This window comes from Hylobates moloch, unplaced genomic scaffold, assembly GCF_009828535.3.
Source record: "Hylobates moloch isolate HMO894 unplaced genomic scaffold, HMol_V3 SCAFFOLD_13, whole genome shotgun sequence".
NCBI classification, from domain to species: domain Eukaryota; kingdom Metazoa; phylum Chordata; class Mammalia; order Primates; family Hylobatidae; genus Hylobates; species Hylobates moloch.
This window is the reverse complement of record NW_026652288.1, coordinates 30,241,166-30,266,798: the sequence shown is the minus strand read 5'-3', so window position 1 is coordinate 30,266,798 and position 25,633 is coordinate 30,241,166. Positions and strand designations below refer to the sequence as shown.

At 37.1% G+C, this 25,633-nt stretch overlaps 1 protein-coding gene across 6 annotated transcripts in view; it reads right to left on the bottom strand.

Annotated features, from left to right (window-relative positions):
• The window catches only part of LCLAT1 (lysocardiolipin acyltransferase 1), a 201,969-nt gene that overhangs the window by 139,688 nt on the left and 36,648 nt on the right, over positions 1–25,633 (bottom strand). The window lies entirely within an intron of this gene.

Genomic DNA, 25,633 nt, shown 5'->3' with positions numbered 1-25,633 from the left:
AGATAGGAGACCCGCAGGACTTGTTTTCTGGTCACAACCCTACTGGCCAAAACAGGATCTGGCCCAGACAGAATAAAGTGAAAAAAACAGGCAGGCATCTAAAGATGGCAAGGAAAGCAATTCCTAGCTGCCCTCATTGTCCATTAGCATAAGATACTCCCACCAGCGCCACGACAGTTTATAAATGCCATGGCAATGACCTGGAAGTTACTGCCCCTTTCCTAGAAAGTTCTAAATAACCTGCTCCTCAATTTGTATTAACCTGCCCCTTAATTTGCGTGTAATTGAAAGTAGGTATAAGTAAGTATAAATGCAACTGCCAAGAGACCATACGTTGCCTACTCTGGGCCCACTGCCTATGAGTTAGCCCTGTTCCGCAAGGAACAGTACTGCTCAATAAATGATTGCTGTCACTGGCCACCCTTAAATTCTTTCCTGGGTAAAGCCAAGAATCCTCCTGGGTTAAGCCCCAATTTGGAGGCTCACCTGTCCTGCATCAATAGCAGCACTATTCATAATAAAGGAAGAAACAACCCAAATAGCCTTCACTTGATAAACAAAAGTGGTATATCTATCAGTAGATATTATACTAAAAAAAAAAAAAAAGGAGAGATGAGGTACTGACACATGCTACAACATAGATGGACTTTGAAAACACTATGCTAAGTGAAAAAAGCCAATCACTAATGGCCACATAGTATATGATTTCATTCACATGAAATGCCCAGACCAGACAAAGCTACAGAGACAGAGAGCAGACCAGCGGTTTCCTAGGGCTGGGGCTGGGGACAGTGGGAATGTGAGGTGACTACTAATTAGTACAAAGCTTATGAAGGGGGGGTTCTAAAATTAGACAGTGGTGATGGTTGCACAGCTCTGTGAACAGTCTAAAAACAATTGACTTGTACAGTTTAAATGAGTGAATTGTATATGTGAATTATATTTCAAAACAAAAAAAATAATACGTTACTTAGCCGAGAGATTATCAAGACATGAATAACTAACCACTTCTGCCCTGGAAGTCATGAATGCCGAAGGAAAAAGAGAAATTGTAAGGATACCTATCACCTTACAAATTAGAAACAAGAACAAACACAAGCAAAGCAAGAGAACAAAAGGGGACCAAAAACTAAAGAGGGAAATCACTGAACAAAAAAAGCACTAGACAGAAATACATCAAAATGTTACCAACGGCTGTCCCTGCATAGTGAGACTATGGTTTTTCCCTCCCTCCCTTACTTTTATTTTCCAAATTGTGTGCAACTAGTATAATTTTTACATATTAACAAAAAATATCCCAGCAACATCTGTTCCGAAAAGAAAAATCAGAAGCCGGGATTTCTTACGTTAAAGAACTGGACAAAAGTCCATCAGTAATATACATATCACTGAGGGTAGCATTAGCCACTAACAAAGTATAAAATTTGAATGATACAATGTTAAACTGGTCCAATGTTTTTCATACATATAAAAGTTGATATTCAGACATTAATCTTTTTTTCTAATATAAAATTATTGATATTCATTGGAAGGCATAAAATACCATTGTTTCAAGGGAGGGCATCCAACAAGTGATTTGACTGGACAAGGAATAAAATGCTTTCATTCATGTTTCATATTGTATCAATTATTTTTTGTTTTCTTGAGACAGAGTCTCACTCTGTCACCCAACTTGGAGGGCAGTGGTATGATCTCAGCTCACTGCAACCTCCACCTCCTGGGTTCAACTGATCCTCCCATCTGAGCCTCCCAAGTAGCTGGGACCACAGGCGTGGGGCACCATGCCCAGCTAATTTTTTTTTTTTTTGTATTTTTGATAGAGACAGGGTTTCACCATGTTGACCACCGCACTCAGCCTACAATCAGATCTTTAAAATACAAACTGCTCATATTCTTTACAAAATCTATAGTTACATCATTATCTTTAATAAGACTTAAATTTAAGTTACAGATTAATGCAAACTGAATGAACCACCATTTTGTCAAATAAAACAGAGGCATTTGTTACCAAAGCACTGGGGGTTTGGTCTAGGACCCTGCTGCTTGCAGCACAGAAAGCCAATCAGAGATGAGTATTGCCAGAGAAAAAGGCTTTAACTGGGTGTCCAGCAAAGGAGATGGGAGATCAGTCTCAAATTCACCTTCTTGCCTAACTAGAATCAGGATTTTATAAGCAGGAAAGAAATGTAACTACACACACACACACACACACACACACACACACACACACACACACCCCAAAACAAAACAAAACAAAAAATGGAATTAGGGAATGGTAAGGAAGAGGAGTTGGTCAACAGGCAGCAGGTGGTTGGGTCGGGCAATCATGATGGGTGTACGGGCTGGTGTCTCATTGTCCAGATACGGTGATTTGGTAAGTTTCAGTTCTCTTGATACTATCTGTGAGGCCTGATGGTTGGTTTCCTGAAAAAGGAACTCAGATAAGACAACAGTAACTGTCTCAGGTTTTAATTGACCCTGGGAGGGTCAATTTCTATGTTTATTCAAAAGCAATTATAAAATCAGTTCCATGGGACAAGTGGGCTAGTTTCACATCTGTCATTCATATTATTTTTTCTTTTTATAGATACAAGCAAAATGATGAAAATATTTAAATCAGTTTCCCTCTTACAATCGGTTCTTCACACAGCAAAGGGTAGTTTACCCACAATGATTCATGAAATGTATTCAAGGGTTTGGCCCCCTAAATCTATCTGCTATGTATAAGTATTTTTCTGCAGAGAGGATCCCTAACATTTTTCAGAGGGGTTTGTAACTAGAAAGAGTTAAGGCACTATTGCTTTAGAAAAATAATTCAGCAGCAGCCAAAGATAGTCTTCTGCTGGAAACAAATTCTAGAGAAGTGCTTAACTCTCATAAAACCATATTGTGTAATTTTAATTCATGAAACAAGCTTATCTAGGCAATGAAGTAGAGCCACAGATAAAGCATATATAGTCACTATTCTACAAAATAACTCTAACCTGAGGGTCAAAAAACCATGAAGTACTGAAGAAAAGGTAGAAATAAGAGATCTATTTCTTATGTATATATTATAGGTAATATTATTTTGTTGCTACTTATTGGCATTAGGTTTTGTTTATTAAATACTTGAGATGTTTTCATGATTAACACCTCATAATATGAATGGAATCAAAAAATTTTTTATTCAAAGCATTTCTGATTGAATTCTATCAACCATGGAATTCTGTGTAAATGTTACTAATGTTAATAAAATGGGTGTTTTTTTTTCATATTCTCAAAGACAATGGCTTTATATAAAAGTATATTTTGTACAAATAATAACAGGGTCAATTACTCAAACATCTGCTTGGCTATTAAAATACTGACCCTTTTATTCTCTAGATTTACAAAAATCAAAGTAAGTAACAGATGCAGAATGACCATAGAACTCTATTTATCTTAAAGTGTTTCATGTAGCACATTCTTACCATTAATAAATAAAAACATAGTTAATGTGACTGCCAAAAAAAGACTTTATTTGGTAATAAAATCTCATGAAGGCTTAAGAAAGGCAATTGGTACTCGCAGGATGTTTTTAAAATTATTTATAGGATATACAGATGGAACTCTTTTATGGACAAAAAGAGACTATTTTCAGAACAGTATAATCATTAAAATATCACGGAAGACACCCTTGAAAATCTCATCAAAAAGCCACATTGCCTATACAATCACATATCGTGGAAATTCAGAGTTCAAATAGGCTTTAGAGATAACTTACTCTACTGGCTTGCAAACTTCTGGACCACGAAACTCTTTATCCAAAAATCCCAAGAAGTCTCATATAAAACAAATAAAAACACAGCAGCAGGCTGGGCGCAGTGGCTCCTGTAATCCCAGCACTTTGGGAGGCCGAGGTGGGAGGATCACCTGAGGTCAGGAGTTCAAGACAAGCCTGGCCAACATGACGAAACCCTGTCTCTACTAAAAATACAAAAAATTAGCTGGGCATGATGGCGGGCACCTGTAATCCCCGCTACTCGGGAGGCTAAGGCAAGAGAATCGCTTAAACCCAGGAGGCGGAGGTTTACAGTGGGCCGAGACTGCACCACTGCACTCCAGCCTGGGCGATAAGAGCGAAACTCCGTCTCCAAAAACAACAACAACAACAACAACAACAACAACACACAGCTGCTCTATTTCAGAGCCCAACCCCACTCCTCACCTCTACCAGGACCTCTCCTTCTTAGAGGTGTTAAAGAATATCATCAGAAATCAGTGGCCCAGGTAAACTCTTTCTATTCTAGATGAGGTAGCAGAGATCAGATTCACTTTTGACAGTTTATTTTCCTTACTGCTAAGAAAATTTTTATCTAGACTGCCTGGTAGTTGATTTACACCTTACATAATCTACATTTAAAGTTAGTCACAAACATATAACTTTAGAGATAGAAGGAGCCTAAGGGCAGGCTTCCCACTCTCAGTCTGGTCTCTCCAGTCTACTCTACCTGTACTTAAAATTGGTTGCATTAATAATGAGTATTTTTTCAGAAATCATTAAACGACATGGAACAAAAGAGAAATACCATATAAAGAACTTTACAAACAATATTCCACTCCTCACAACTCTATAAGGTGGTTAACCATATATCCATTTTACAGCTGCAGAAAGTGAGCTCAGAAACATTCAAACATGCCCATGAGAGAGGATAAAGAAAGAAACCATTAAGAGAGGAAAAAGTAAGACACCCGTAAGGCAGGCAACTGGGGTAAGTCCTTGGTAAAACTCCTTCAAACAAAGAAGCCTGAAAATCAAACTGCAGGCCCCAGATTAGAAAGAGCCCATGTCCTTCAATGGAAATGCTTACTCTGTGAACCCAAAACCCTTTGGATACATTTCTCTCTCCTTGGCATGCCTTAGTCTCTTACTTTTCACCTATTTGACATATGTCTACTTTTCCGTAAGTAGCCCTGGGCTAAGTCTTCATTTATATAGGGTGAATCATCACTTCAGCCCCTGATTGGTCCCAGGCCAAGGTCCTGGGCCAAGCCTCCACCTCTGCCTCCAATTCTTTACACTAACATACCTCTAAGTGGTGCTTTCTCCAAAACAGCCTGCAGACCAGTCAGCACATTCCTTGCCTTTCCAGTCCATAAAATCCCTGACTCAGCCTCATAGCTGGCAACCCTCTTTCAGGCCCCCTCTCAGTTGCAGAGAGTTTTTCTCTTTTGCTTATTAAACTTTTGCTCATTAAACTTTTGCTCCAACCTCACCCTTGGTGTCCATGCTCCTTAATTTTCTTGGTCGTGAGACAAAGAACTCTGGGTAACACCTCAAACAAGACTGCTTCATCTAGACCATATAACTGGCAAGCAGTAGAGACAGGATTTAAACCTACATCCATTTAACTCCAAATCCTGAACTGTTTCCGATAAACAACTTTACATTTGCGTAGCAAATTCCAGGCTATGTAAGAAAGGAGGACTCCATGGTGCAGGCAGAGAAAAATACCATATATTGTTCAAAATAGTATCAGAGTGACAGTTATCTACTAATATGAATACTCTAAGTTATTGGCATCACTGAAATGAGGTGATGAAGAGTATGGCTGACAATGCATTAAAAAATAAGAAGAAACAAAGTAACAAGAAGACCAACAAAGCAAAGCTCAGTTTAAATTAATGAGGCCTAGATTACGAATGTAAAGAAAGTTTTAAAAATAACTATTCAGAGAATCAACAATGAGAAATTGAATCACTAAACTTCAGCAAAAGCATTAAGTCCAAAAGTGAATGAGAAAAAAATTTGTCAGAGGCTGCTACAAATGAGTAAATTACAATTTATTTAAAACAAAAATTATTTACAAAAGAGTCAAATGTTTTTCAGATATTTAACAAAACGGCACAAAAATAGTTATTAATGCAAAGTCTACCATTTTTAATAAAAACTCAGTTTTTCTCTAAAAGATTTTTATCCTTGATTATACCTATAATCCTGATAAAAAAGCAATTCAGTGTAAAGGCTAAAAAAATTTATAAAGTTAAGCTACTAAAATTCCACATAACTAATAATTACAAAAGCAACATTCTAAAAGTTATTGGGGATGGCACTTCTCCAAGAAATTAAATGAGTTCGTGGGATGAAAGTAAAAAGGAACTTGAACTGGTATTAGGATTGCCTTGTATTGTGTTTACTCCAAGCACTTCTGGTTTATATCAGAAAATGTTGAGCCTAGAGGGTATACACAGGGCATCTTCCCTAAGTATCAGTTTTACTATATTTTGGAAAGAATACTTTTACCTTCATACACAAGCACATAAAGTAGATCATAAAAGTCTCATGAAACTTGGCAGAGAATCTAATTCTGAAATAAGTAAATAGTGATATTGTAATAAAGGCTACGAAAGCTGTAACAAGAGTTGTATGCTCTTCCAGAAAGGCCAGAAATAATAACAGTAGCAGAGCTAAAGTAGAGAAGTTTTGTTTTGGTTTTGGGCTTTTGTTTGTGGGTTTGCTGGGAGCTGCCCAGGTGGAGACAGGGCTGAAGAAAGCAGAGTGTGTACGGTATCCCGCATCCCCGGGCAGGTAGGTGTTTGTTAGGTTCAAGGAACTGAAATCAGATTCAGATAAGCATTTTTAATAATAAAAAATAGGACCATAATATCTTTATAACTCTAGAGAGGGAGGATGCTAGGCTTAACACTAATCCATTGCATTTGCATATGACACATTACACAGAGTTTACAAATCGCTTTCCATTATATTCTCATTTGACCTTTGTGGCAACCTATAAGAAAAGGTAGGAATTTTACAGATGAAAAAATGGGTTTGTGCCCAAGGTCATAAAGCCAGATAATGGAAGCACTGGAGACATCTCTGATCCTACTGAATGTCCTCTAGTTATCATACGCGTGTCCACATGTCCACCAGCTATACAGTACCCGGAAGAAAGACCCCAAGAAACTCCACTAACTGAGAGGCTACTGTGTGCCAAGGGCAGAATCAGAGGCGAAAGGTACAGTGAGCTGGCACTACCCTACAGGATTCCCCCAACCAACTAATTCAGAAAGAGGGATTCTGATATGGTTTGGGTCTGTGTCCCCACCCAAATCTCATGTCGAATTGCAATCCCCAATGTTGGAAGAGGGGACTGGTGGGAGGTGACTGGATCATGGAGGCAGATTTCCCCATTGCTGTTCTCATAATAGTGAGTAAGTTCTCATGAGATCTCGTTGTTTATAAAAATGTGTAGCACTTCCCCCTTTCTCTCTCTTCCTCCTGCTCTAGCCATGTAAGACAATCCAGCTTACCCTTTGCCTTCTGCCACAATTTTAAGTTTCCTGAGGCCTCCCCAGCCAAGCTTCCTGTACAGCCTGTGGCACCATAAGCCAATTAAACCTCTTTTCTTTATAAATTACCCAGTCTCAGATAGTTCTTTATAGCAATGCAAGAACAGACTAATACAGACCCCAATATATTATCTGTACCTCCACGGCAAAGAAGTCAAAAATAATACATAACCACCTACCTCATCAAAAAACAAAAAATGTTTTCATGTAAATCTTTAGAAAAACCATGAGGCAAAGAAGTTTGATACCTACTGACTGCTTAGACTTATACTCCAGGACTCACACTCTACTAACCACCACACCTGTGTAATCCATTCAACACCCTCTCCTCTGCCCTTTCACCCCCACCCTTACTTTCTTTACCTATGAAATGAGAAGACTGGGGCTCCGTTGGTGGTTCTTAACAAAATAGCACTACCCCTCTAAGAGCATTTTGGAAATCTGTTGGTGCTTTTTCTTTCTTCTTCTTCTTTTTTTTAATCTTCTAGCATAATCATATCTTATACTGTATTTTAAATTATATTCCTTTTATTTTTCCTTCATATTGCAATTAGAGAATTATTACTATATTGATTCATTTTACTTATGGGGTAAAAATTTTCATTAGGAATTTCATTTCAGGACACTAAGGAGAGTATTAGAAATATTTATTATGAAAGGGGGCTTTGGATTAGAGAGAATTAAACATTAACAGACTAGATGATCTTGAAGGTTCTTTCCAGTTCCATAATTTACTGATTCTATGAGTATTTTGAACACAAATAATGAGACAAAGAACACTGATAAACAGAATGTACATAATGATTTGTGGGCAAGAACAAAAAATCCTAAATCTGTTTCTGCACTTGATTAAATAATTAAATTTGTAGGAAAGCAATTACATCTTACTGCCTAAAATGTTATATATCAGAACACTGTGTACTTTACTTTTAAGAAAAGATTAAAATGTCAAAAGCAAAATCGATCTTATAACAGGAACTGACAAACACAAGTTCAAAAGGAAGCTCTGGGATTGGCAAAGATTCAGCCCATATGTCCCAATGATCAATTTCAAAAATTAAAAAAAAAAAAATCACACTTCATGAAATAGTTATATCGTGAAACGAACCTGGAATCATTAAGATAAATACATAGATTTACTATACTTCCCTCCACCCCCCAAACAGAGAAATTGGTGATACATTTCAAAAAAAAAAAAATCAAAAATGATCAAAACAGAAAGATGAAGCTTTGAGGATCAACTGGTCAATTTTTCCGTGAGCAGGGGAGAGAATACAGAAATTAAGAAGACATGGCATCCCTTGAGCAAGCCAACATTCCAAAGCTACTGCAGATATTAAAAAAAAAAAAAGTAATAGAATGCCTACTATAGGTTAGGCACCCCCATACACACACTTACATGCATGTATGTACACACACACGTGTATGCATACATGTATGCATACGTACGTGTATACATACATGCATGTACATGTGTATACATGTGCGTGCGTACATGTATGCACGTATGCGTGTATGTGCATGTATGTATGTGTGTATGCACGTATGCATACGTGTATACATGCATGTATGTATGCAAAAATATAGGTGTATATTTTTGTATATCATAGCATTTAATAATCATAACCTTTCAAGGTAGATATTATTGTCCACTTTCACTTATGAAGAACATGAAGTTAAAAGACAACACAGGGATTTCTAGCTATTGGGACCATGTGAAACAAATCTTTCAAAAATAAGCCTAAAAGCCTCTGAAGAAAAAAGCTGTCGAAGTTTACACAAACTTGACTTTGTAGAAGAGTTCTGCTAAACTTCACCCACTGACTTAATATTATATATGAAACTATTTTGTTTTGGTCTTTTTGTTTTTTGGTTTTAAGACAGGGTCTCACTCTGTTGCCAAGGCTGGAGTGCAGTGGTGCAATCATAGCTTACTGCAACCTCAAACTCCTGGACTCAAGTGATCCTCCTGCCTCATCATCCTGAACAGCTGTGACAACAGGCACACACCATCATAACCTGGCCAATTATTTTTTTATTCTTCTATTTTATTATTTATTTTTAATTACTTAGTTGGTTAGTTATTGGACTGACTGACTGTAGAGATTGGAGGATCTCACTATGTTGACCAAGCTGGTCTTGAACGCCTGACCTCAAGAGATCCTACCACCTCGGCCTCTCAAAGTGTTGGGTTATAGGCGTGAGCCACTTCGCCCAGTCAAAACTATTTTTTAAATAACTAATGCCTCTATGTACTAAGAACTTTCATGACCACTACCTTATTTGACATTTCAATATTTTATCTTTATATTGGTATATTTAAGATATTCATCTGATTTGATAGCCCCCATTATTCTAGTCCATAAAGGAAGAAATAGAAAAAAGATCAGTGGTTGCCAGGGGTTAGGGAGAGAATATGACAGTAAAGGGATAGCACAAGGAGTTTTCTAGAGTGACAGAGCTGTTCTGTGTCTTGACTACAGTTGGGGGTTACACAACTACACATATATTAACATTTACTGATGTATGCCAAAAGAAAAAAAAGTCAGTTAAAAAAATTTAACTGCACTTCTTTAACAGCATGATCTAGAACATGCTTGGTGTAACAATATTCCTCCTGGACTTCATTTGCTTTGAATGCCACAGTTTTTAGCTCATGAAATAAAATGACTTTGTAGAAATACTTCAGTCCTTTGTTCAGTTTTTTACGTACATTCTCATGAAACAGTTGCCAATTTATTTTTAAAAGCATCACTAAGTTATATTAATATTATCAACATTTTCAAAATCCAAGTTAAAACAAAGTCAGACTTTACAAAAGTTACTGCCTTACAAATTTCCTTCAGTTCCACTATAGGAAAGTCTATATTAAATAATAAGAAAGTCTATTTTAAGTCTCTGCTCACAACCATTTCAATCTTAGGAGGGAAGGAGACAAAATTTACTGAGTATCTACCTCCACATGTGTGGCAGACATTACTGCAACTGTCTTGCTTCACTAGACAATCTCACCACCCCTGGGAGGGAGGTGCCTTTCCAATTTTACAAAGAAAAAACATGGAGTTCAGCAGGTTAAATAATGTAGCCCACGGGTCTGGGCTAATAAGGTAGTGGTGACAAAATAAGCCAGAGCTTTTTTAAAAAGAGCTAATTTTAGTGTGCCCCAAAAATAAGGGTATAAATTTACAGTATGTGGAAACGTATAAATGAAATTCACAGAGTCAGTGCAAAATACTGATTTGTCATCTCTAAAAATAAACAACTGTCAAGTTATTTGCTATGTGATAAAAATTCTTCCAACCAAGAAATGAGATTATGCTAACAAGCTAATTTCATGCACTAGATTTTACTAGTAACAAAGAAAGCAAGTTCTTTCATATTGCTTATTACCAAGAACTAAAAATATCTAGCATTTTAGGTCAAGAACATAACTTATTAGTGATGTCCATCACATAAGCAGTAACTCAAGGATAAAGTATCATATACCCAAAGGTTTTGTTTTTTGTTTTTTGTGTTTTTTTTCCTGCCCCAACTCTTAACTTTACTTAGAGTCCAAACTCCTACTGTTAAAATTCAAGGTCTTCTACAGTCTGGCCCCAAGTTAATTTCTGAAATTTCCTCTATTCAGCTTCCTAACACTCTACTCAAGCCACAGCTGAATTCTTTCTATTGCCCAAGCTCAATTTACACCTCATGTCTAAGCATTTGCTCATATACCCCCTTTACTCCTCTCAAGGAAATTCAACCCCATCCTACAAGTCCAGCTCAATTCTCTCCTCCTACAGTAACCCTACCCAAACTATCAGTTCAAAAAAGTCTGCTTCCTTCCCTAGAAGTATAAGACTTATCTATTCATAATGTACATAGTGTTACTGTGTTAAACTGATATTTACTCACTTTTTTTCATGTATGTCTTATTTCTACATGTCAGAGACCTGTTACATCTATTCTTGTATCATCCTCACCTACTGGGTAGCCAGAAAATGTGTATTTTTTAAAATTTTAGGCTACAAGTTAAATAAGATGGTACTTAAATATATGTATGGATACATATGACAAGATATATAAATGCCTAATGTATGCTCAACCTAGACACAGTATTACAGTTTCCCTTTAGGAATAAAAACATTTAAAACACACAATTTATCTTTTTTGCAATTAAAGCTTCTAAACAGAGTAAATCCAACAGCAAATTCCTATATTCCCTTTTCTTATCACTAATTTAAATTATAATTAGTTTATCGGTTATTATTTGGCCATGTACATTTCTCCTTGAAAGTCCAGTTACACCATCTACATATAACTTACAAAAGTTGTGGAGTACTACCACAAATGCAATTAATAGGCTAAAATTAAGGCATAAACAACCAGCCTTAGAAGTGGTAGCTATAAATAAATATTCACTCTTGGGAAATTAAAAATAAATCTACAAGCAAAATAAAAATACAAGCTGGTACTAAGGCCACCTGCTTTAAGCTTTTAAATTCTAGTGGGTTATCTATGCACATACTACCATACAAAATCATGAGAGTCAGAAATACAGCAAATCATAAGGCCACCTAGTTTAATGAGGCAATACAACACAATGGTTAACAGCACAGGCTCTGGAGGCAAACTATACAGACCCTGTCTAACTCCATTACTCACTCTACTAACAATGTAGCCTTAAAAGCAAGTTAACCACCTCACTGTGCCTCCATGAGTAACAACAGTACCTACCTTAGGATAAGTATTGAGTTCATATATGTAAAGTGCTTAGAAGAGTGGCTGGTATATGGTAAGTGCTCAATAAATATACTACTGAATTACACATGGCACTAATATATCTATTGTTTCAATTAATATATTTTATCAAACATATACTTTATCCATGGCCAATGTATTTACAGATGTACTTGGGTTTACCAGATACATAGTGTCTTCTGTCTATTTCACCAGATGAGTTTCCTACCCATATAAACTATATCTTCTTTCTCATTTAGGACTTTCTACAATAGCAATATCCAATAGAAATATAATGTAAGCCACAACTGTAATTTTAATTCTTCTAGTACCCACGTTTTTTAAAAGTAAATAATGTATTTAACCTAGTATGTCTAAAATGTTATCATTTCAACATGTAATCAATCCAAAATAAATTATTAATGATACTGTACATTTATTTTTTCATACTAAGTCTTTGAAATCTGTTGTGTATTTTACACTTACAACACATCTCAATTTAACTAGCCACATCACAAATAGTCTGTGCTATGTATTAGTCTGGTAGATGCCATGTTGGACAGTGCTGCTTAATATACTTCCGCGCATAGGTGTGTATACTGCATACTGATGACTACAAAATTAAATCTTTAAAACTTCCATACCGTATTAAATTTGTTGAAAACAAGTAACAATTTGGTATTATAATTTGAGTTCAAAATCTTAGACTTCTCCAACAGGAAGCATTTAAAGTGCCTAGTTTCTCAAAACTCTGCTTTACAGATGAAGAAACCCAGAGAAGTAAAGTAATTTAGCGTATTGTAAGAGTTACCAGGAAAATTTCCTTTTTTGAGTCCTAGGCCTTCCTACAATCAAACTCCTCTTCAAAATCAGGGTAGCCCCGGGCCGGGCGTGGTGGCTCATGCCTATAATCCCAGCACTTTGGAAGGCCGAGGCAGGCGGATCACGAGGTCATCCCGGCTAACACGGTGAAACCCAGTCTCTACTAAAAAAATACAAAAAATTAGCCAGGCATGGTGACACGCACCTATAGTCCCAGCTACTCGGGAGGCTGAGGCAGGACAATCACTTGAACCTGCGAGGCGGAGCTTGCAGTGAGCCGAGATTGCGCCACTGCACTCCAGCCTAGGCAACAGAGTGAGACTGTCTCAAAAAAAAAAAAATCAGAGTAGCCCCTAAATTAGCTGAGACTGTGATCAGACTATCCAGGTTTGAATTCTAGCTTGGCCACTTAATAACCGTGAAATTTCCAACCTGTTACTTCCTCAGTTGTAAAAAAAAAAATAGGGGTGATAATAGCAGTACCTACACATCAAGGGGTTGTGAAAATCAGATGAGTTAATACATATAAGGTATTTGGAACAGCAACTGGTGCAGAGTACACATAATGAGTAAATGCTGGTTATTATTAGTTATTAAAAGGAAGCTGATATAGCTAGATTAAGACACATCAGTTTGGATTTAGACACAAATGCCTCACGTGAAGTTTAAGAGTGTGACCAGTTTTTTGCATGTTTTAAGTGTAATGGTGGGTTGCTTGTACAGAAGCAACTAGAGTCCTGACTGGCTCTCTTCAGGACGGGGTAGGGCCACAGGGCACTCCCTGATCCCTGCCTTACACAGACCTCTTAGCAGAACTACTCTTTCTTCCTTGACCAGATGGGACAGAAAAGGCTCTTTCCCCACCTTATCTTGCCTATGTAGTAAGAAACTGTGGGCCGGACGCGGTGACTCACCCCTGTAATCCCAGCACTTTGGGAGGCTGAGGCGGGTGGATCATGAGGTCAGGAGATCAAGACCATCCTGGCTAACATGGTGAAACCCCGTCTCTACTAAAAATACAAAAAATTAGCCGGGGGTGGCAGCAGGCACCTGTAGTCCCAGCTACTCGGGAGGCTGAGGCAGGAGAATGGCGTGAACCCGGGAGGCGGAGCTTGCAGTGAGCCAAGATCGCGCCACTGCACTCCAGCCTGGGCGACAGAGCGAGACTCCGTCTCAAAAAAAAAAAAAAAAGAAACTGTGAAGAAGTTGCACTTCTTGGAGTGGAAATTCCTCCCTTTCTTCCCCACTGAGTCTAGGAAGGTAAAGAAGATAACATTAAATATGCTTTCATTGTACTCACATCTTGAGAATTGTATTCTCCAAGCCCACTCACTTGTATGGTACAAAGGTGGAGAGGGGAATGTTGCTATCGGAACTACATCTGAAATATGTCTGTAATAAGATTCAGATACTTGCCAGGGTCACATTGTAGCAGAGCTAGGGCTAGATCTATAGTCTAAGTCGCATACTCTCAACTCTAAACCAGGATGAGGTCATATGCTAACCTATCAGTACAATGGAAAACTGATCTTGGGCCAAAAAATGATTACAGATTGAGAGGAAATGACTTGATGGTTTAAGATTATACAAATTTAGAGTCCATAATTTTAACATTGTAATAGAATCTGAAGAATCTCCTTATGGGCAAGGTAACTGTCTTTAGTGAGCATCATTTGTTAATTCCTAATGGAAATACAGTAATGATATTGGAAACAGACATTGAGGACAGAAGTCAGGATTGCTGAGAACCTAATACGAGCTTTGCACTGACTTGTTACACAACTCTGCACTCCAAGACCCTCTCTAGCTCTACAATTCTCAGTGTCTAGGGAAAGGGGTCTAAATCAATGCAGCCTAGGTGGTTGGAATCCGGAATGTGGGAGTTATTGAGTGCTAAAACTTATTTCCAGAGGAAAAAACGAAAGACAGTATCTAAGAGTCAGAATCTGAAAAAGCAAGAGCTAGGGACAACCAAGCTGTTTTGAATATAAACCATTAAAAGAAAAGAGAAAGTAAGGACAGTTCCAAGGTCAATGCCATCAGGCAATTGCCATGTTGGTGAGGGATGTGGCTGCAAAGTCAGCACAATCTCAATCTCAAATCAGTCATTACTGAGCATGAAGCCAACATTACCTTTTTTCTCCAAGCTATAAATGGATAATAATCTACTGTTACTTTAGCAGCAAGCTATGAAGATTGCACATACATGACCAAGTTTTAGTGTTGGAAATTTTAGAACCTTACAGCCAAAGTAACCTGATACAAATTTACTAATATTCCTAATGATTGCTGTGATTCATAGTCTCTAGACCTAACTGGAAAAAAATTCATGTGATTTACTGTAGTAACTACAACTACTACAAAGCCAAACATTCTAAAAAGAGCAGTAAGGAAAACAGGGTTTTTCCCTGGGTTGATGCTGAAGACCTCTAAAGCTTTGATGGTTTTTCTTTTTAACAGCTTTATTAAGATATAATTCACATACCATAAAATCCACACATTTAAAGTGTACAACTCCATGGTTTTTGGTATATTCAAAGGAATGCAATAATCACCACAATTTTAGAACACTGCATCACTCTCACCTTGGGTTGAGGAGTGCCTGTGGTCTGCTCTCCTTACCTGGTTCACCTGGGTTCAGCACTCAGCCCAAGAGTCACTCTCTCAGACAGAACTGTGCTGACTGTACAACTTAAATTGTAACACCAGCATCATGTAACACACTTCAACTCCTGGTTCAGCACTTAGCCCAAGAGTCACTCTCTCAGACAGGACTTTGCTGACTGTACAACTTAAATTATAACACCAGCATCATGTAACACACTTCAACTCCACCTAACACATCTCATCCCCGTTTAACACACTTCAAGCACCACTCACATTGCTGCCCACCCACCCTTAAACCTCTGTTTTTCTCAGGACTGGTTGTATTTAGCATTTCAAATGTTTTACTTATTTTCTGTTAACTCTGAAAGGCAGATTTTTAGTTTGTTGTATTAACTGCTATACCCTCCAGGGCCCAGAACATGACACACTGTAAAAGTTTAATGTTTATAGAAGGGAAAAAGGGAAAGAGAGAAAAGAAGAAATGGCTGCCCTACTACAAATGTCACTATTTTATGTTTGTTTCAATTTATTAAATTATGGATTTTCTATACCATTTTTCTCCTTTATAATGAAGGACGTCTAACCAGAGAAAACTAAAATAAATGAAGTTAACTAAACTTACCACCATTGCAGACTCCAGTATCTATGCTTTAAAGATTGGTTCCCAACTTTGCATTCTTTCAAGTCTTTACTGAGTGCCTTAGCTGGGTACCATGGGAAATACAAAAGAATTATAAGGCAAAGTCACTTTCTTCCAAAGGCCTACCATCTATGTGAGCAAGACATGTATAAATTAAATGCATACCATCTTTTTTTCTGCCTTTGTTTTTGGTTCTTAAAAATGTGAATTAACAATACCTAGTAAATATCATAGAATTTTAGGAGAAAAAAATGATAATCTAGGTGAACTAGCATAGTCAGGAACTACCTCCTAGAAAAAGTAGTGTTATTATAGTAGGTGGAACTGAAGTAACAAATAGCACCAAACACATAATGGCTTAACACAGTAATTTACTTCTTGCATATGTAATAATCATAGGGTGGAGGAGGAAGGCTCACATTGGTGGGGCAATTCTCTTACATAGTCATTCAGGGACCTAGGCTGCTTGCACTGTGGCTCTGCATTTCCCTGGTTTCACATCATGGTACACATCCACCCAGCAAAAAAGGAAAGAATGTGGAGGAACACTACATATCATTTTCCACTCATATCCCATTGGCTAGAACTCAGTCACAAGAGCTAGCTAGCTCCAGGTTCAGGATGAAAAGGACAAATTCTCGTAGGAATTTGGTAGTCTCTGCCACTACAGGATTTAAAATGAACAATGGAGGATGGGTGGCACATAACTGGGAAGGAGGGAACCACATGAACAAAAACAAGTAAATCAAGGCTAACTAACAGTACACTGGAAGAGTGAGAGGACAAATTGGTTATATTCTGGGGAGCAGCAAGAGAAGAGTAAGGGTGGTTAGGTCAGTGGTTCTCAAACACTAAACTTAAAACCAATCCCCAATATATGTCAAATTTTCCACCTTTCTACAATGAAATGAGAATAAATACAAGTTCATATCTTGTTAATAATGCTAAATGTTATAATTCAACTTCTGTAACTTACATATAATGTGATAACATAAAAATTTAATGCTTTAATTTTTATATTAAAAAATTTTTTTAACAGGTCAGTTAAGGCTGTCAAAAGTTCTTTCTAAGGTAATGCTCTTTCCTGACTATAACAAAATCAGTCTTTATCCCATAGGCAATGAGGACTTACCATCACTTTCCAGTTTATCATGTATTTTTAGTGGTTTAATATTTTCTAACAAGCCTGTATTGCTTTGGAAATTAGAAAAGATTTAGTCCTAAAAGCCATACGGGTTTAAATATACAAAACAAGAGTTACCAGGGAGTAAGCAGAAAGGCTTACCAGACCACATATATAAACTATACTCAAAATATATGCTGAAGTAGAAAGGTATCTGACTCTTCTGAACCCAATTTCAAACTATTCTATAAACATATAACATTTATGACAAATACAAAGCCCAAAAGGAAGTTTAAGAAAGTAGTAAATTAGCATGCTAAAAACAATCTGCTATAGCATTAATCCCAATGTTCCTGTAGCATTAATCCAAAGTTCCATTCCTAAAGGAACTACTTTTCACCTAAAAATGGCATAATCTACTATTTTCCTCTTTACTACAGGTTACACAGGAAAATGTTGAGTTACCATTAAATATAGCAATGAAGAAAGTAAAGTGCTCTTTTTGCTAGAGAAATTCAAATGTCATCATTCAACTATGAGATAAAAATAAATTTTATTAAATTTATTAAATTTTTATTAAATTGTATTAAATTTAAATCTTAAAAAAATGAACTCTTAAGAGCAACTATTTATGACAATGGAAATGTGAATTTATTTAAGACAAATTCCTAACCTCTAATAAAATCATAGTTCTATAAAAAAATCACTTCTTCAACCTTTCTTCCTTACATACCACTTATGGCAAGTATTGAAAAAGATGACACTGCACGACACTGCCTTAAAAATAGAGAAAAAAGCTGTCCAAAAAATTAAAACGGTACAAATTCCATTAACTGGAAGCCTAGAGTAGTGCTTCATTAAGTTCCAAACACGTCATGTAAATGTTAGCTATATATCTTTCTAGTCAGGTTAAAACTATTCAGCTAAAGCCAACCATGCATGGAAAACATCTGCTGATAATTTCTAAAGTTAATGGTTTCTAATAGTAGTATGTATCTCTTATCACAATATTTTCCATGGAAAATATGCAATTATTCACTGGTGAAAGATCACACTAAGTGACTTAATAATATTACAAAAACCAGTATTAGTACCATATAGCAGTCTGTTAATGTTTGGATAATTTAATTAGTCAGGGTTTAATAAACCTTCTGCTTAAGTGAGTTACTGTTTTTAAAAAATTTAACACACATATACCATACCATACCATACCATAGTAAAAGACGTGCAAAGTTATTTCTACAAACAGAATTTTAGGTCACTGAAATTCAATTTAAAACACATACGGAAAATGAAATATTTGATAAATAGTTCAACTTATTTTAAAATGAAATCACTTTTTTCAAACTGTCAAATATGTTACTAAATGTTACACTGTCAAATGTACATACAGTTAAACCCTCTGATAATAGTTCTAGTCATATTAAAATTTGATGGCTAACATTTATAGAATGTGTGGCCAAGCTTTCCTCTAAGCTCTGGACAAAGAAACAGAAACTAGATCTGCATTAGAGATTTTATTCTGCACAACATAGCTCTTGCCCACAGTACTTTTCTAGTGCTATTATCTTAAAATTACAATAAAATAATATTGGTTAATGGCAAAGCCAGGAAGTTATAATGAAACTGAGAAAACCCTAAAAATTTAAAATAAAAGTCTCAAAACTAGAATCACATGGTACAATGAGTAAATACACTAAAAAATAATAATAATACCAGAATTATTTCCAAAAGAGCCCTGTGGCTTTCAAAATGACTGATTTGGGAAGGCCACAATACTTATTCCCACAATGCTGTCAATACTTACAATATTTTTAGAACTCCTTTATGGAAAATCCCTGCAGAACCTTTAGCACATTCTGTTTTCCTCAATGAATGGTAACAAATCTCCAAACTCTGAAAGCGAATCTGAGTTTTTTAAGCAATTAAAGAGTCTCATGGGGCCTAATACAGAGAATATGATGGATCAGCAAGCAGGGCCATCTATATTTGGTCCAAAATGAGATGTAAACATGGGTAATAGACTAATTTTCCTGGGAGGCCACCTGGGAAGACAAAACCTCTAAGGTGACTGCTCTGAAGCACATTTCTCACTTAGATATCAATGTAACTCAATTTCACAAATAAATAGCATGCAGTTCAACATTCTCATTTTACTAACGAGAAAATGAAGTTTCTAAAAGGTAAAAAAAAAAAATGCCCCAAATCATTGAACTATTTAGTGGCAAACTGGGGCCTAAAAGTCAGGTCTCCTAATTCCTGTTCAATACTCGTTCCCATTCACTATGCTGCCCATAAAATTTAAGGCTTGAGAATAAAGTAGAATTGCCTTTAAAATCCATTAGGAGTTTTAGTTTTAAATTCAAGTTAAGACAACTGGAAATGGATATGGTAGGTCTAGGCCCTAAACTGGGTCTGGTTTGCAATGCCAGATCTCTTATACTCAACCAAAATGTATGAATGTGGGTTTGCTTATGCAGACATTAAAAAAAAATTACAGATGAGTTTTCATCATCACTAGCAGCATTTGTTGAGCATTCACTATGCCAGACACTTTGCCAGGCCCTTTTGCTTGCAGTGCTTCATTAAATCCTCAGAACAACCCTATGGAGGTAGACACACTATATCCTCACTTTAAAGATAAAGAGTGAGATCTACTAAGGTTGAATCATATAATCAGAGTTACAAAGCGTGACAGGTTGTATTTTCTAAAGATGGTTATAAAAATACGTTCTTTTTCTTAATAAACTCTTTTACTTTGGAGTAGTTTTAATTTTATTTATTTTATTTTTATAGAGACAGGGTATCCCTGTGTTGCCTAAGCTGGTCTCGAACTCCTGGGCTCAAGTGATCCCCCCAACCTCAGCCTCCTGAAGTGCTGGGATTAGAGGTGTGAGCCACTGTGCTTGGCCTAGAGAAGTTTTAAAATTGTGATGACAGGACAGAATTTCCATATACTCTATACTCAGTTTCCCCTAATATTAATGTCTTATGTTAGTAGATACATTTGTCACAACTAATGAAGCAATATTACATTTGTATTAACTAAAGTCCAAATTTATTTAAATTTGCTTAGTTTTTATCTCATGTTCTTCTGCACCAGGGTTCCATTAGAATACCACATTACATTTAGCCATCACGTCTCCCTTGGCTCCTCTTGGCTACGACAGTTTCTCCGACTTTCCTTGTTTTTGATGATCTAAGATTCTAAAAAGCTGAGACTGGACGCCAACTGTATCTTACCAGAGAGGGTACTTCTTAACCATACTATTAAATAATTTCCGGTAATCCAAACTGCTTGTCCTTAGGTTTGTTTGGGTTTTGCTTTTTTATTTTTTAATAGGGACAGGGTTTCACAATGTTGACCAGGCTGCTCTTAATCGAACTCCTAGCCTCAAGTGATACTCCTGCCTCAGCCTCCTAAAGCAGTGGGCCTAAATTGGCAGACATATCACATTTGGAAAGTAGATCCTACAGCAATGCTTTTTCTTCCAGTAACTACATTACTACATAGTATATTCAAAAGAATATATGAATGAGCTGTCATGGCATATAAGACCATGTGGCTGCAAAATATAAGTAACATCATTCTCGGTGACAAGACCAAGCAAGTTATGTATTAACTTTTTTTTTTTAAATAGCCATACATTCTTTCCACACAGTTTTGGAAAGATATATACTAGAGATTTTTAAAAATATTCAAATAATTCCTATCTGCTTTCATTTAACGGCAGGAGTGCTTATAAAATATTATTAGATTTATTATACACATTTTAGGATTAAGTTGTAGCCAGTGCTAATTATAACATGCCTGGAAAAAAATCTAACCTACACTGATTAAAATTCTATTTATAAAGGAAAAATCTAAACCACAGAAACAGTGCTTAGTTTAGAACAAGAACATGTACATAACTGCCAAATGCAATCCCTATTTAGATGTCTGTCTTACTGAACACTGTAATCACAAAAACCAAAATGAATTTCTAAGTGTTTCAAGATGAAATAGTTTTTGCATAACTTTCAAGGCTTATAATTACTTCTCTTGAAAAGGTAAATAATCCAAGTTTCAATTTATTTATAATACTAGTTCTCTAGAAGTTAACAGATTGAATACTCAGCTTTGCTATACATGGAAGCCTCCTACAAAATTCAGAATCTCTCAAATTAACAATTAAATGCTAATCAAAGAAAAATTATTGGAAGTCAAAGGCCAATACTAAGTTCCTACAGCCATTTATGGATAATGCAAACCCCTAGGCTTTACTGAATGGGTTTTTAAGACTCCTGGAATACTCCTCGAATAGATCTATAGCAAAGTATAGATCTAAACTGATTGCCCAGAGAAATGAATCATTAACTACACACACAGTCTCTGCTTCCTCACTTCCCACTCCCTCTTCAGTCAACTTCCCTCTTTAGTCAGCTTTCGGCCTCTACCATTCCACTGAAACCACTTTGGCAAAAAAGTCCACTTTCATGTAGCCACATCCAGTAGCTACTTCTCTGTCCTCATTTTACTCTACCCTCTTGGCAGCATTCCACACGCATGGCCACTTCCTCCTTGAAATGCTAGCCTCTCTTGGCTTTTGTGACACCACTCTCCAGGTTTTCTTCTGACATCGGTGATCCTTCTCTCCTGGTTGGCTTGGTTGGCTCCTCCTCCTCTACCAGACCTCTAAATGCTGAGGCTTCCTATCACTCAGACATTAGTTGTCTTCTCTCTATCTTTTTCCTCGTCCCTCTTCCTTTGTGCTATCTTTATGCTGATATTACCAAAATATCTCCAACACATTATCTTACCTGCAGACCCACAGGTTCATCTACTTACCCAACACTTGCGTGTAATCTTACAATGTAAATCCAGTTACATAATTTCCCAGTTTAAAAGCCTTTAACGGCTTTCCATTGAGCCTAGAGTAAAAATCGAATTACCACTCCCCTTCTACCTCCGTGCTAACTAACCTCTTCTGCCAGGTTCTCCAACAGCCCACGTCCCACCTCAGGGCTTAGTGCAAATTGTCCAGGATACCTTCTCCGACTTTGTTTCACTACCTCTGTTTCTTCCTTTAGGTTTTAGGTGTCAGCTTAATGTCAACTCCTTAAACAAGCTCTCACTAAGGCTGACCACCACTTAAAGCAAGTTCCCCTCAATAGTGATTCTGTCTCAGTCCTGAGTGCTTCGTTTATGGCTCTCATTACAGCCGGCAGTTGTTTATTCATTTTCCTTGTTTTCCACCTGTCATTTTCCTGTTTCCTTGTTTTCCACCTGTCATTCCCTCTAGAATCTTCGTTCTATAGTTCTGTAGTTGTAAGGACCATATTGATATTGGTCCATACAATAAGGACCATATTGATATTATATCCTCAGCAAGAAACCCCAGCACACTTTGAAAGAGCTCGAATTTTCCCCAACCCCAGAAACAGGGTCTCACTCTAGTGCCCAGGCTAAAACTGCAGTGATGGGATCACAGCTCACTGCAGCCTTGAACTCCAGGCCTCAACTGATCCCCTCACCTAGGCCTCCCAAAGAGGTGGAATTACAAGCATGAAGCATCATATCCTCCATGAAAGAGCTCAATTTCTACTTGATGGAGGGCTTCATATAAAAAAGAGAAAAAGTCAGATAAATTGATACTGTCATTTTATATTTTTTCCAGGAATTCAAAAGCTAGTATAGGCCAGGCGCAGTGGCTCAAACCCGTAATCCCAGCACTTTGGGAAGCCAAGGCAGGTAGACTACTTGAACTCAGAAGTTGGAGACCAGCCTGGGTAACATGGCAAAACCCCATCTCTACAAAGAAAAAATATAAAAATTAGCCGAGCATGGTGGTGTACACCTGTAGTCCCAGCTACTCAGGAGGCTGAGGTAGGAGGATAGCTTGAGCTATCCAATATCAAGCCACTGCACTCCACCCTGGACAACATGCAAGACCCTGTCTGGAAAAAAACACAAAAGGTAAGTGTAACAAATGTAGTTCAGCTGATCAGTCTTTGGCCCTTTTGCTACTTTTATATGGGGTCCTTTTTATCAAACAGAATACTAATACAACAAATATAAAAGTATTAACAGGAAAATAATGTCATTTTACATCCAGAATATTTTTAATAGCCTCCAATGTGCTTTCAAAGGTTTATCTCTATGATGTAATGAGATACAGTATAAAAGGATGAAAGTGTTTAACCTGATTGAAATACAGAAGGCAAGGATTATTTCCATTTTAGAGATACAATCACTAAGGCAAAGAGGTCAATGAGTTACCTAAAATCACAGATGTTCAGTGGTGGAGCTGAGGTCCGAACTCAGTTTTCCTGGCTCCCAATCCAGTCAATCTTTTGTTTCTTTTACTTTTTTTGTGTGTGTTTCATTTTGGTACATACTTTCAGCCTTCTTAAAACTGTAGTGTTCAGTAAAATACACAAATCCTAAGTATATGACTTAATAAACTTTTTAGAAAGTATCCAGATTGAGACAGAGTATTGCCTGCAACCCAGAAGCCTCCTTCATGCATGTCCCTTCCCAATAACTAACTACTCCACTGGTAACCACAATTCTGAATTCTATGACCATCAGTAGTCTTACCTGTCTTTTAACTTTATCTAAATGGAATTAACAAACATATACACAGACAGGTGTGGTGGCTCACACCTATAATCTCAGCACTTTGGGAGGCTGAGGCAGAAGGACTGCTTGAGCCCAGCAGTTCTAGACCAGCCTGGGTAACATGGTGAGATCCCATCTCTACAAAAATGGGAGGATAGCTTGAGCGATCCTCCATAGATGGGGATGGTGACATGCGCCTGTGGTCCCAACTACTTGGGAGGCTGAGGCAGGAGGATCACTTGAACCCCAGAGTTGGAAGCTGCAGAGAGCTATGATCACACCACTGTAGTCCAGCCTGGATGACTGAATGAGACCCTGTCCCCAAAAAAAAACAAAGCAAATAAAAAACAAAAAACAAGTATATACTCTACTGCATCTGGCTGCTTCTATTCAACATGTCTGTGAGATTCACCCCAACAAGTAAGTGTCACAATTGTTTCTTCTTGTTCATTGCTGTACAGTATTTCACTGTATAAATATCCCAAAATGTATTTATCTATTCGGTTTGACATCTGTGTATTTTTCAAGTTTGAGCTATATGAATAATGCCATTATGAACATTCTTATTTTGTAGACGAAGAAACAAAGGCCCTAAAAAGGGAAAAAAATACTTAAAGAAACACAGCAATTGGGCAACCCAAGTATATCCCAGGAGGCTTGATTCCCCTTTTACAATGTAACACAAGTCAGCAAGTCCATCTGAATCTTAACCTAAAGATTTTAAAAAATCTTGCACAATACAAAACCAAGTCTTAAGTTACAAATACTATGCCAAAGATTACTGTAGTTTCTGGTTATGAAAGTTACTTCATTTGTGTATGTGTGTCTATGTTTGGTTTTTTAAATCTACCTACCTACCTACCTACCTACCTATTTATTGACAGGTTCTCATTCTGTCATCCAGGCTGGAGTGCAGTGGCACAATCATGGCTTACCGCTCCTGGCTCAAGTGATCCTCCCATCTCAGCCTCCCAAGTACTAGGACTATAGGCACACATCACTACACTCAGCTAAGAAGTAACTTATTTTTATACATATAACTATTCTATAGAGATTTACCTCATCTACAGTCAAATAAAATTTTGTTTCCCAGATTAGAAATGTACCAAATTGGGAATTCTATCAGAATATGAACAGAGAAAACAGTCCCAATTTACGAGCAGGTAGCATTCTAAAACTCTGCATTTAAATCAGCTGTTGGGAATTCAGAATGCATTTTCCCATAAAAATTATATTATACAAAGTGATCAGTTTTCAGGTCAGCCTACAAAAGCCAACTTCACAAAAATGTACCTGAAAATAGCACTAATAACAATACAGTCTTTAACCACTATGAATAAATGCTTAACTTCAAATAATTATTTATAAAACTATCTCCTAACACCCCAATCTCGTGTTAACTCATAAACTGTGGGAGGCCCAGTTCCAAATGCTTCTGTAACTGGCTTACGCTTTTTTTTTTTTTTTAAATCCCTCACTAACACTTTTGACTTTACGTTCCCAAATCCTGGGCCACAGAATTCAGACCACAAAATTCCTTAATTCCTATCCCTTAAATAAACCTTTGAGATTTTTCACTGCTAGAAAAACTTTCAGGGGGGAGAGAGAGATATTAGAAAAATAGAAGGAAAATCGTAAAATTCAAGAAGTCTTAAAAAGTTGTTCTGTTTTTACCAAAACGGGCACGGAGTCAGGTAGGATTTTCCTAACCTCCTACTTTCATTAAAACATTCTTCTCGAGAGCCCTGCTCAATCTTTCCAGACTTCTTAAAATCCTAGGCTGGCCACCTCTGAGTGTCTCTCC